The 11,320-nt window shown below is 41.0% G+C and overlaps 1 long non-coding RNA gene across 1 annotated transcript in view; it reads right to left on the bottom strand.

The window, feature by feature from the left end:
* Positions 1–5,084: 5,084 nt before the first annotated feature.
* Positions 5,085–11,320, bottom strand: part of LOC146589119 (uncharacterized) — a 66,717-nt gene continuing 60,481 nt past the window's right edge. The window contains exon 3 of the long non-coding RNA XR_014897270.1: positions 5,085–5,156. This is a non-coding gene — a long non-coding RNA (uncharacterized LOC146589119). The remainder of the gene's footprint in view (positions 5,157–11,320) is intronic.

The following is an 11,320-nucleotide window of genomic DNA, read 5'->3' as shown; positions in this document are numbered from 1 at the left end:
GAGGGAACTATTTTCCCTGTGTATTTCAGAACTTTCATGAGAAATAAAATCCAAGAATACAACCACCTTTTCTCAGCACACTGTATAACTCTATGAAGGGATTTGAGCTCTGTCTTTATCTGCTTCTGGTTTGTTTCCCAGCTTCATTTCATTAATACAATTTCTCAGGGACTTTTTATCACTAATAAAGCCAAGCTGCAGGAAAACTGCTTAGAACTGGTGTATTTCTCTGATGCCAAACACTACTAAAAGGTCGTCTAACTTCAGTTTTATCATTAAATGCTTCTACGCAAGGTAATTGAATGTTACTGGCTCCATTCTGCTATTAAACACAGTGATCACAGAAGAGCGATAATGGTCCTTAACTATAAAATAAGTAGAAAAAGAGAACCAAATCCGGAGTGCTGACCCACAGCCTCTTGCTCTGTCCCACTGGAAATTGTTTTTCCTCCCGATTTTACTGAAAATATTGGGGTCCTCTGCAGAGCAGAGCAGGCTGCAGATTTGGGTGGTAAAATGACAAACAAAGCATGAGAAATTATAACTGAAAATAGTATCATCAGCTTCCTGGAGTATTGTACAATAAACAGTGAAACAACTTGTTCACCCAAAGGCACCCGTATTTTACCAATAGATAAGTAGTGATACACATATATACATAGTTACACTCTTTTCTAACTGTATATACACATCTATCTACATACATGCATCACATATCATATGATATACATCATATAGTAATTAAAATTAGAAAGAACTTTGATGTCTGACTCAGCATGGGGTGGAAAAAATGCACATAAGGATAAGAGCCAGAAAATCTTCAGTTCTAACCCAAGATGCGACTCACCAGGTTGTCAAGAGCAACTCAGTACTTCTCGCTGCCTTGGTTTCCCCATCTGTAAAGTGGGCCTAGTTACACCACAGAGCAGCTGAGAGATGCTCTGCCTGCTTTGTGCATAGCGCTTCAGGCACATGAAGTGCACACACCTATTTGGACAACACCACAAAGCCCAAGACCTTCCCTCAAGTTCCTTCTCCCTCAGCCATCGCACCTATCGCCTGCCCACAAAGGCGACCTTCCCACACCTCCATAGGTTCAAGCTCAAGCCCTCTTTCGAAGCCTGCGCCTCCCTCGCAGTATTAACTCAGAACCACCACAATACCTGGCTACCTAACGATTACATTTTTATAACCGGAACGCAGACACATCTAAATAAGCCAGGACGTGATGGCTGGATGCTTTTGGTTCCAAGGTGAGCCCTCTCATGAATGCTGACTCTTAAAGCAAAGCAAACAAAAAAGAGCAAGTAAACTAACAAGTTGCTAGTCTCATTTGTTTAGAATGACAGATTGACAAACACTTTTTTTTATATATATATATATAAACAGCTTTTTATAACTCACAACCCAAAATAAGCCCTGACCCAGCTGCAGTGCCATGTTAAACAATAATTACTCTATATAAGGCTTACCAAATGGGAATATTTGTGGGCCAGTGGAATGAAATTATTTTAGGACTTGCACAAACTTTCTCTGGGAGTGGTGAGACTGGCTGTGGGTAATGTGGCGTACCTAAGAAACAAGCGGACACGAGAGGGTTTTTTCTTCTTCTTCTTCCAGGCCTCTGTTAAAACTCACTAGCTGATGTTAAATAGCTTTCCAAAACTTCTACTCAAGGGAAAAGAAAAAAAAAAAGTAGTAGTAGAAATGAGATTTGTTTACCCCTTTATAAAAGAGTCTTCACTGTGTCACTGTGCTCACATTTTGAGAATCTCCCTCAACCTGGCTGTGTGTCATGCCCACTAAATCACACCCAAACATATGGCAGAGCATAAGTAAGCAGAGATGCACAGCAAGACCCCTGTAATATTTCATTGCACTGTGGAAAAAAAATATCAAGCCTCATCTCTAGCTCTTACATGCCATTCAGATTGCTTCACCACGAGCTACTGTGCAACGTCAGCCATTGAAACGTCCCTCATCAGGCATTTCCTGGCAGGGACTGTTAAAAGCACCTCTCTTCTAGCCCCCCCCACATGCTGCAGAGATGGTCCCTAGCCACTTCACAGCCACAAACGAAAACCCTTAAAGGAGGCTAGCCCTGTGGCAAATTGAACTTGTTCACTCGACCTCTGCTTGCAACGATGCTAAGCTACATCAGTACACATTGCAGAGGAACTCCTCGTCCCGTCTGCACTAGGGATGCATTCCTGTTCTTTCATCGACACGTGGACCCACTGAAGGTGGGTCAAACCACTTGAGTTGTTGAAGTTAAGGGAAGAGCAGCCCATACATCTTAACATCTTAAACACCCTCATCCTCTCAAATACTGAGTGTGCACCATTTCCTAATGCCTGAATTTGAGTCAGGAGAAACAGTTCAGCCTGCAGAAAAAGCAGCTAAACTCCTGAACCTGAGGCTTGTCCTGCCTGATAGGAGTGTGGGGATCTCAGCAGGGAATCCTAGAAGAAGGTGGGACCTTTCAGAGAGACTTTTCAAGCTTTTCAGAGATCTCAGTTCAAAAAACTGCAAAAATTAGTGACATGTCATTCTGGTGCAAATGGCAGTTTTCCAGTTTCCAAAATATTCCTCCTCCTTATGTCACAGTAAAACACGGCAAAAATGGAAAGTGGTTTAGCAAGTAAGAACATTTCAATTCAAAATAGAACCAGAGAGGATTAAAGCAAATACCCAGACTGTTCTAACCTGTGTTTACAGTCCAAATACTATACCAATTCCTGTTATTTTCAGGGGTTTCTTCCTGTGTTGTAACATTCTCTCTGGGATTAAACTTGGCCCATGCAACACATGACTCATCTGACTACAAGTCCCTGGGCATGTGCTGCCGGGTTTGCTGATGCTCATCGCTGACAATCCATCCTACAACCTCAGAGCCCAAAGCAGCACGTTACACGGGGGCTTTTATTGGAGCAGTAATAAAAACGACAGCATCTGCCTAACACTAGATTTTCACCCTTAATTAAAAACTTCAAGATTGAGTCCATTTTCTGATCAGGATGGTGAGTGAAAAAAAAAAAGTCAGTTTTTAATGACTTCAGTGAAAGACAAGTCCATTTTCTAGTTAATATACACCCTTGCACCCATGAATTTCAAGTTAAAAATTTGTTGCTATGGAGTTATCTGCAGCACCAAGCACTGATTACAGCCAAACAAATCCAGAAAGGACCCCCCTCTGCCTTCATTGATTCAAAACAGACACTGTTTTCAGGTTTGCTTTTCATTTTACCCGGCTTTCTGCATTTCAAAAGATAACTTTTTTATGCTTCTCTGTCTAGTTCTTTGAGTTACCTCCACATTATGTGATTCTTCAACACTGAGTCTACCTTACAGATCCTCATTCAAGTGACCCACACAAGTGCCTGCAATCCTTGCTCACTTAGAGACACAGCAGTGCCTTTGAAGTTACAGTGGCAAATTCACAGGTGAGAAAAATTCTAGCTGCAACAAATCACAATATGCAGCTGGAGGTAAATCTAAGAATAAAATATCAAAAGAATAAAAAGTGAGAGAAAGAGAAAAAAGATAACTATGCAGAGGCAACGGACTTGTGAGCCTAGCAACAGGATAGAGCGCTTAGCTCTCAATTATCAATTGGAAAAGACCTCTTTAATAGAAAGAAACAAACAGCCAAACACTTCAACTGACTGAAAGCTGAACAACCCACCTAAAAACAATTCTCTTAGGCTGTATGCCAGTGGGAAAGAGCAACCATCAATCTGGACAACAGCTTCTGTTGTCTGTAGCTCAGAGAAGGGACTTCATCAGCATTGGTAGAGCCTGAAAGAACAGAATTTAAATTGAGCCGTGCAATTAGATGTAAACTCTACAATTTACCGAGCCATCAACTGCTGGAGAGCCAAAATTGAGAATGCTGTCAAAACGCAACTCTTAAGTTTTGCTTTCCCAGATGCCCCCATATAATGAAAAAACATGCCAACTGCTTATTTTCCAAAGTAACAAAACTTCTTTACCTGGATTTTTAGATTTTTCTCGTACTGAAGATCTCCTTTACAGTATGCAAACACCATTTGGGGATTGGTTCCTGTTCTAGTGAAAGATTTCCAAGAGACTGAATAGGAAAACTATCAAAGTGGTGACATCAAGCCTCGACGGACCACGTTCACCTTGCCCTACTGCAGAATGATAAATCAGTCGATCTGGAGTAACAAATGTTATGTATTTACATACAGTTTAAGTTTTGCTTTGTTTTGTTAATTCCTCTACACCAAGCAATCTGTTGGGCAAGAGGAATGAAAAAAGTCTGTTCTTTGCAATTCGTTTCTGATGGTGAAAATGGTTGATGTTAACTTTCCCTGCAAAGCTTTTGATATCAACGAGGGTCGCAGCTCCTTGGCAATTTCTCGTCAGTTGTCAGTACATCCGCATTGAAGGTCCCCACTGCAGTGAAAGATCTGGGCATGTGGTTTATTTTAAATCCACATGTACTTCCATTCAAGTCAACTGGACTGTTCACAAGCTGAAAGTTTGCCATGTGCTTAAATAGATTACTGAGTCCAGGCCTGCAAAATTCAGGCAAGTACATTGCTAAGAGTGTGCAAGTCCAGCTAACCACAGTGGTCATGCTCATTAGTGTAAAGTTAATCGTGAGCTAGAATATCACACTGGATTAACAGCCTGAGGTTACAACAGGCTGGGCCTTCTTTTCCAGTGTTTGTCTACTGAAGTATCTGAAGTTGCATGAGAAGTCAGGTAGCTAAAGATGTGCCTCCTGTTTTAGGCATTTCCCCTCAGTGCAAAAACTGAGAGCCTTGGTTCCCTTTGCAGCCAGCATAGAGAAAACAGAGGTTCCTAATGCTGCAGACGTGAGCTATCAACTGTACCGTCCGCTGACTCCCAAGGGAGCCAGACTCCTACCTCTGGCACTCTGATTCATTCTCTTTAGGCTCCACTAACTAAGGATAGTGCCACATTTATACTTCTACTTTTATTACCTAAGATCAGACCCTTGTGATCATCTCCCTCTGTCTTATATTTTAGAGATATATTTTAGAAGTTACAAGATAATTGAAAAAAATTATGGAAAACAAATATACTTACACTTTATTCCACTGGACTGCTTTAAAGCACAATGCTCCATTTTAATTCTTCTCCCCCTCTCTGTCATGGACATTCCACTACATGGAAGAAAATTAATATAACTTAAACTCAAACATTATATCTAGCTCTTTCTAATCAGTGGCAAAACTTCCATATTGATACTTTATGCTGTAACTCCAACCAGGGCCAAAGTGTCAAAATCAGATACGGGCAGTAACAACTGATACCAATCGTAGGTTAGCACGTGTATTTGGAATTGTAATGCACGTAATAAAACAGCAACAAAGAAACCACTAGAGTTCCACAAGAGTTATTTAACTACCCAAATCAAAATACTCATTGCAGTCTTGAAATCTTGGGAGTTGGGAGGAATTGCCCATGACAAAATTGCCAATGATGGCAACTCTTGCAGCACAAGTATACACTACAATCTCATAACACCTTTGTACAAATACTGCACAAAACCGTACAAATATTCATCACTGAATTTCTACACCAACTGCGTCAGGTATGTGGCTCGCTAACACCGCCTCCGATTTTACAGATAAGTAGGTTGAGGCAGAAGGGTAGAGACAACTGTCCAAGGAGAACGAGTAACAGTGAGATTTCCAAACCATCCTCTGGTCCACACTGAGCTTATATTCAATGGAAAAAAAATTGCTGACATAGTTTGACCCAAAACCAACTGAGTTAGAAGGCAGGGGAAGGGGGCAGTAAGCATCAGTGAATTTCAGCTCCCACCCCAGGATCACGGGTAATGAAGCACGTTATCCTTAATGTATGGCTTAGCTTAAGTATCTGTTTCTAGCTATCAACTGAAGTGAAAACATGAATTCATGAAAATCAATATTCCCTAAACAATAATTTGCCTGTAGAACATTTCTTCTTTCTTTCTTTACATTTTGAAATGTTAAACTCTTATCTAACTCAATCCATTTAAAGTATTATAGCTGCAGAGTTCAGCAATTAGTTGTGTAAATTATTTTCCTCGAGTGTATGTAAGGTTACATTACATAGCGAAATGTAAAACACATAAAACACATGTGAATGAAAACCTTTGAATGATGATTATCTTTCAAAAAAGCTGGGATAAGGGCCAGATTATTAAGATGAAATTAAGACAGCTATTAGAGCTCTACTTGTACATGCAAAACCCCCAGTTATTCCATGCAAGTGTTATCCACTTTCAGTGCAATAACAGGGGGCTGTAAATGTAATTGTTTACATGTGGTGTCCACAGCCTTTATCTTCTCCAAAACGCAGCTCGAAAAACCCATCTGAGGAAGACGTGAACAAGGAAATAGGTGCAGAGAAAAGCATGAAAACAGAGAAGGGACAACACCTGAGACAGTCCAATGAAGGCAATAGATGGCACTGCGGCTATTTTCAGCGTGCTTGAAAGCTAGAACGAAGATGGAGAGCTACGCGCAGTCTGCTCCACCACGCCTACAAACCAGCAAACCTTGTTTAAAGCTCTTAGTACTAAAAGTGCTACTATTTCTTTCACATGTACCAGATAAAGGAAGGCTGAGATACTTCAAGGAGAGCTCTGCCCAGCATCAAGCATTAGTGACAGCTACGAACACAATGTAGGAGCCCTAACTCCTTGTCTTCTGTGTTAACTTTCAAACTAAACAGTCTCTGAAGATGCCCCAGAGAGAAAAGTGAGATGACTATCCCTATTCAGGCCGCTTCTTACTACATATATGCAGAGGTCTGCTGGGAATGGATTCCCACTGCACGGGGTGAGACGCTCGGGTCAGCATCAGTGGAAATCCACTGCCTTCAACAAAGCTACACCAATGTATATCAGTTGATAACGTGACCTATATAACAAAAACAAGCTTGAAGCAGCTATGGAACATAACCTTGATTTATTCCAAATACATTATACTTAACACTGTCACTTATCTTTTACATGCCAACATACAAGCTTAGGAGACAGACACATTTGAATGCTCTCAGCTGGGAATCATGTTCTTGCAACACTCCTAGATGATGCACATACTGTCTCTATTTCTGTTCACCCTTACTGATGGCACCGTGCCCACAAAACAAGCTGATTAGCACTTGCCCTGGGCTATCAAGGCAAGGCAATGGTACGTTTAGATCAGCAAACTGCATAACAATATAAATGTCATCTATTCTACAAGGAGTTTTGGCAGTATTTGCATCTTGTGCTTCACTGCATGTATGCGCCAAAAAAACTCAAAGACTTGCAAACGAAAGACAGGCACGGGATTTGCCAGCCCTCCCAGCTGCCAAAACATGCTGTATAGCAGTGGGTGCCTCATTAATCCCGAAAGACCATCTACCGGGTGTCAGATTGTATGTAACATGAACATTACTAGTGCATATATATATAGCCTTTTTTGTTTGGTCAGGCTCTTAAGCAGAAAACGAACCACAAACAGTGCATCTGGCACAGTTCAAGACATGATTTGTGCACTTGCCCAGAAAAGATGGCAACCAGCCTAAACAGAATAGCCCTGGGTGGTCACTAGCTGGTTGTGCAACGTCTTTGTTGACGGGGCAAACTGTAGCAATACCTAACACGTACAATGGAAAATGGGATAAGGACGCTCAATTTAGGACGCTAGCTGGAATGTAACCCAGCCTTTCTAATGGCCTGGTAGTCATTATCATTTGATTGTTATTGGAGACCTATAAGACATGAAATGATGGTCTCACTCCAATTCCTGGTGAGTAAATGTCAGCGCCATTATCACAGGAAGCATCCATCTTCACGGTCTTACCAAAGCAGCCAAGGACTGAAGGGCAAGGAAAGCCTGATCTATGTCTCATTGTCAGCAGAGGGGACTTTCAGGACAGAGCTGGGGTGAACTAGCAGGGTTCAGAACTGCTGCTTTTGTGAGTCCTATTTAATTTTTTAGCAGATGGAACAGGGCGTAAAAAGAGGAGACATAGCATAGGAAAGAGGGAGAAGGCTGTCAGATAAAGAGAGGAAAGACAGCTCTGCAGAAAAGCATCATGGAATGACACAATGGAGCACAGAATAATACACTCGTGTCATCAGGAATGGAAACAACACGGCAAATATATTGTAACTAAACGGGGCCTACCAAGCTAAACAAATGTTTACTAGATTTCACAGATCTTCCTCTGTAGCTCACATTTTTTTCATACACTAGGAATCAATAGCAGTGTCACAGTTAAGCCACCAACCTTTCTATGCCAACTAACACAACAGTCAGAGGCTAAGCTCCCAAGAGTCTGGAGTCTTCCAGCACAAGCTTCCTCCTCCACTAAACCTAAGAGCTTTCTACATCGTTTGTACAAATTCACAGATGCTTCATCTTCACCACTTACTGACTCTTACTGACTTTATCAAAGTTTTCTTTTCATGACAAACACAGAAACCACTTAATCTAACTATTTTCTCCAACTATTGTTTTGAGATGTGGTGTCCTTCTCTGGGATACTCCATTACTCTACATACCTTCACTGCATTTCTATTTCTTTTTACAATTCTTTGGCCAGTGATAGAACCAGAGCACAGACAGTAAGACTGAAGAGTGACTCTCTTAAGGAGATTACACAAAATGTCACTTAGCATTAAATTTCTACTTGAAAATGGAAGTTTTTATTCTTATGCTAATGAAAATCAGAAAGATACTCTGGATTTCTAAGATTAAAGTGCAGCCCTTGACTTCTCAAGATTCCTTATTCACATCCTCATGCTACTGCATATTCCTCATAAATTCATATTTACACTACTTTGTTAACATCTTCTTTCATTTCTGAAAACAGAAATCTGTCTGAAATGTTTTTGTTTGATGAGCAATATCCAGATGCATTTAACTCCTATTGCATAAGAGGATTTGTACTTAAGTTTATGGGAAAGAGATATTTAAAAGATTATGAAATACGCTTGTAGAAAAAAAAGAATGCTGGAACATATCCATCAATATTGCAGTATACATTGTTGAAGCACTAGAATTACATAGTGCAATTACTTCTCAGAATGTATAGCTCCTAGCACTGATTTTTATGTTTAACAGAAAAAGTGGTTTAATACTTAGTAAATGATTGCTAATTAAGACACTGGGAAAAATTCTGACTTAACTGAATAAGAAAACTTAGGCACCTTGTGTATTTGTTTAAGTCTCTGACACTGACTATCAACTATAAATGGTCTTTTATGTGATACACTTGCCAATACAAATCTTTATTCAAAGTCTGATTCCTTCTGACTATCAACTAAGGATCAGATGCAGGTTCTCCCAGCAAGCAGTGCCATACTATGTATGAAATCTTAATAAAGTCAATGGTACTTAATATGAGCGAGAAAACTGAAGCCTGACTCCAATAAAGCATTATGTAAAAAGGCTTGGATTTCTCTCAAGGTTTTTTGTTGTTGTTAAAACAATTAGAGACCATTCTGTAAATATGTCATAGAAACTTTTTTTTCCTCCTCCTCTACTCTCTCATATTGGACCTTTTCATGGAAATAGTTTCCAGATGCCTATCCATTGATCTGGTTATTTCCCAACACAGTTGATGAATCAGTTTGGGGTTTGATCATATACTGCGTTAATACTAGAGGAATCTATCTATGGCATGTATATATAAGATGATTTAAAAAAGGCAGGTTTTGCAATGATAATGTGGAACACAGGAGCTCAAACAAAGAATACCATTGACACAGCTCTGCTCAGGATCAGGCCCACTGTGAATTTGAAAACAGAGCAAAGTAATGGCATGGCTATTCCCTTCCAGTAAATATGCAAAGTTCTCTTCTCACATACAATGGAAACAGTTTTACGCTGATGTAGATCATGGTCCATGGATAATCAGCCCACTATTCACTTAGCCAGTTTTGCGGAAGCGTAATCAGGAAAGCATTATGAAGAAAAACCTGCCCTGCAGGGACAGACTTGCTTTAATAATGTTTATGACTTGTCCATATTGTATTTATGTCTGGAAGTTGATTTCTTGGGTTTTCCCACCCTTCCCCCACCCTCAGTCCCAAAGATAATTTGCAAGCTGAATCCTTAACCAGGATAAGTTGGGAAAGCTCCACTGGGATGGACAGAAATCTGCTCTCTATAAACTCAAGATTGGACCCAGAAACATACCCGATTTTATTTGACACACAGGTCAGAACTCACCTTTCCCTGAAGCAACTGGTCCAAAACAAGCCCATGCTTTACAAATAAACAAGTTTGGACCCGAAATCAAACACTAACTCTGGTCAGCTTCTGGTCTCCTGTCACACTTCTCTTGAAAGCATTCCAGGCCCAGGCCACAAACAGCAATAGCAAAATAATAATAATAATAAATAAAAGATTGAACACTTCCCCAGCACCTGCCAGGCTCACAGTTTTTATTGAGCCTTACAAATGTGTCATCAATACTATTCTTTTATTGCCAAATCCATCACTGGAACAAACCTCAGAGAGGAACCAATCTGCAGAGCAAGACAGACAAGCAGTAGGCAAACCCATGCAGGAACGCACTTCGTCTATGCACTTGCAGACGCATTCTGCAGGTAGGTATCAGCCGAGTCTGCTTTCGCTCTGTTATTCCACTTTGATTTCACTGCTCACTTCTGCAAGGCCCACCTCAAGCTTCCTAATTTTCCAGTGCCTTAAGAAGTTACCCAACATTAAAGCTCGATTTGGCTCATGCAGCAGTTAAAATCGATGCCGTTCAAAGGCATACATTGAAATGAAATCTTCAGGGAAGCAGACAGAACTGATAGGAATTTTTCTCGGCCTTTTTGTTAAATTTCACTGTTATCAAAATGTTTGCACTATCTTTGATGAAAGGCCATGAAAATTCCCAGGTGCCACAGATTTTGTGGTGCCTGTTTGCTTGGATCCAAAGCTGACTTGTATCCATGGATGGTTCAAGCCATCAGATACGAAACCTTTCAGACACGCCTTGTATCCAAAGGGCTAACTTTGCTCAGACTTGCAAATGCTTAGCACTTTGGAAAACAGAGCCGAGCCTACTTCAATATAAACACCTCAAAATAAGACATGGCCACTTTCACCACCTCTACACCTAGCCCACGCTGAAGCACAGCTTGCATTCATGCTCCGCAAGCTCCAGTCTGCCCAGTAGCTCCTTCCGAGCCCCGGACCAAGCACCTGCTTGCGCATCGGCACCGCGGCGAGCGGGCAAGGCCGAGCCTGGGAGCGCGCTGAACCGGCAAGGCTGACGGAGCTGCCGAGGTCACCACCAAAAAGAGAATGACGGCTTTTGTCCATGGCCT

The sequence above is a fragment of the Rhea americana genome, unplaced genomic scaffold (assembly GCF_003343005.1).
Source record: "Rhea americana isolate MKP2758 unplaced genomic scaffold, rheAme1 scaffold_48, whole genome shotgun sequence".
NCBI classification, from domain to species: Eukaryota; Metazoa; Chordata; class Aves; order Rheiformes; family Rheidae; genus Rhea; species Rhea americana.
This window is presented reverse-complemented; position numbering and strand designations above follow the sequence as displayed.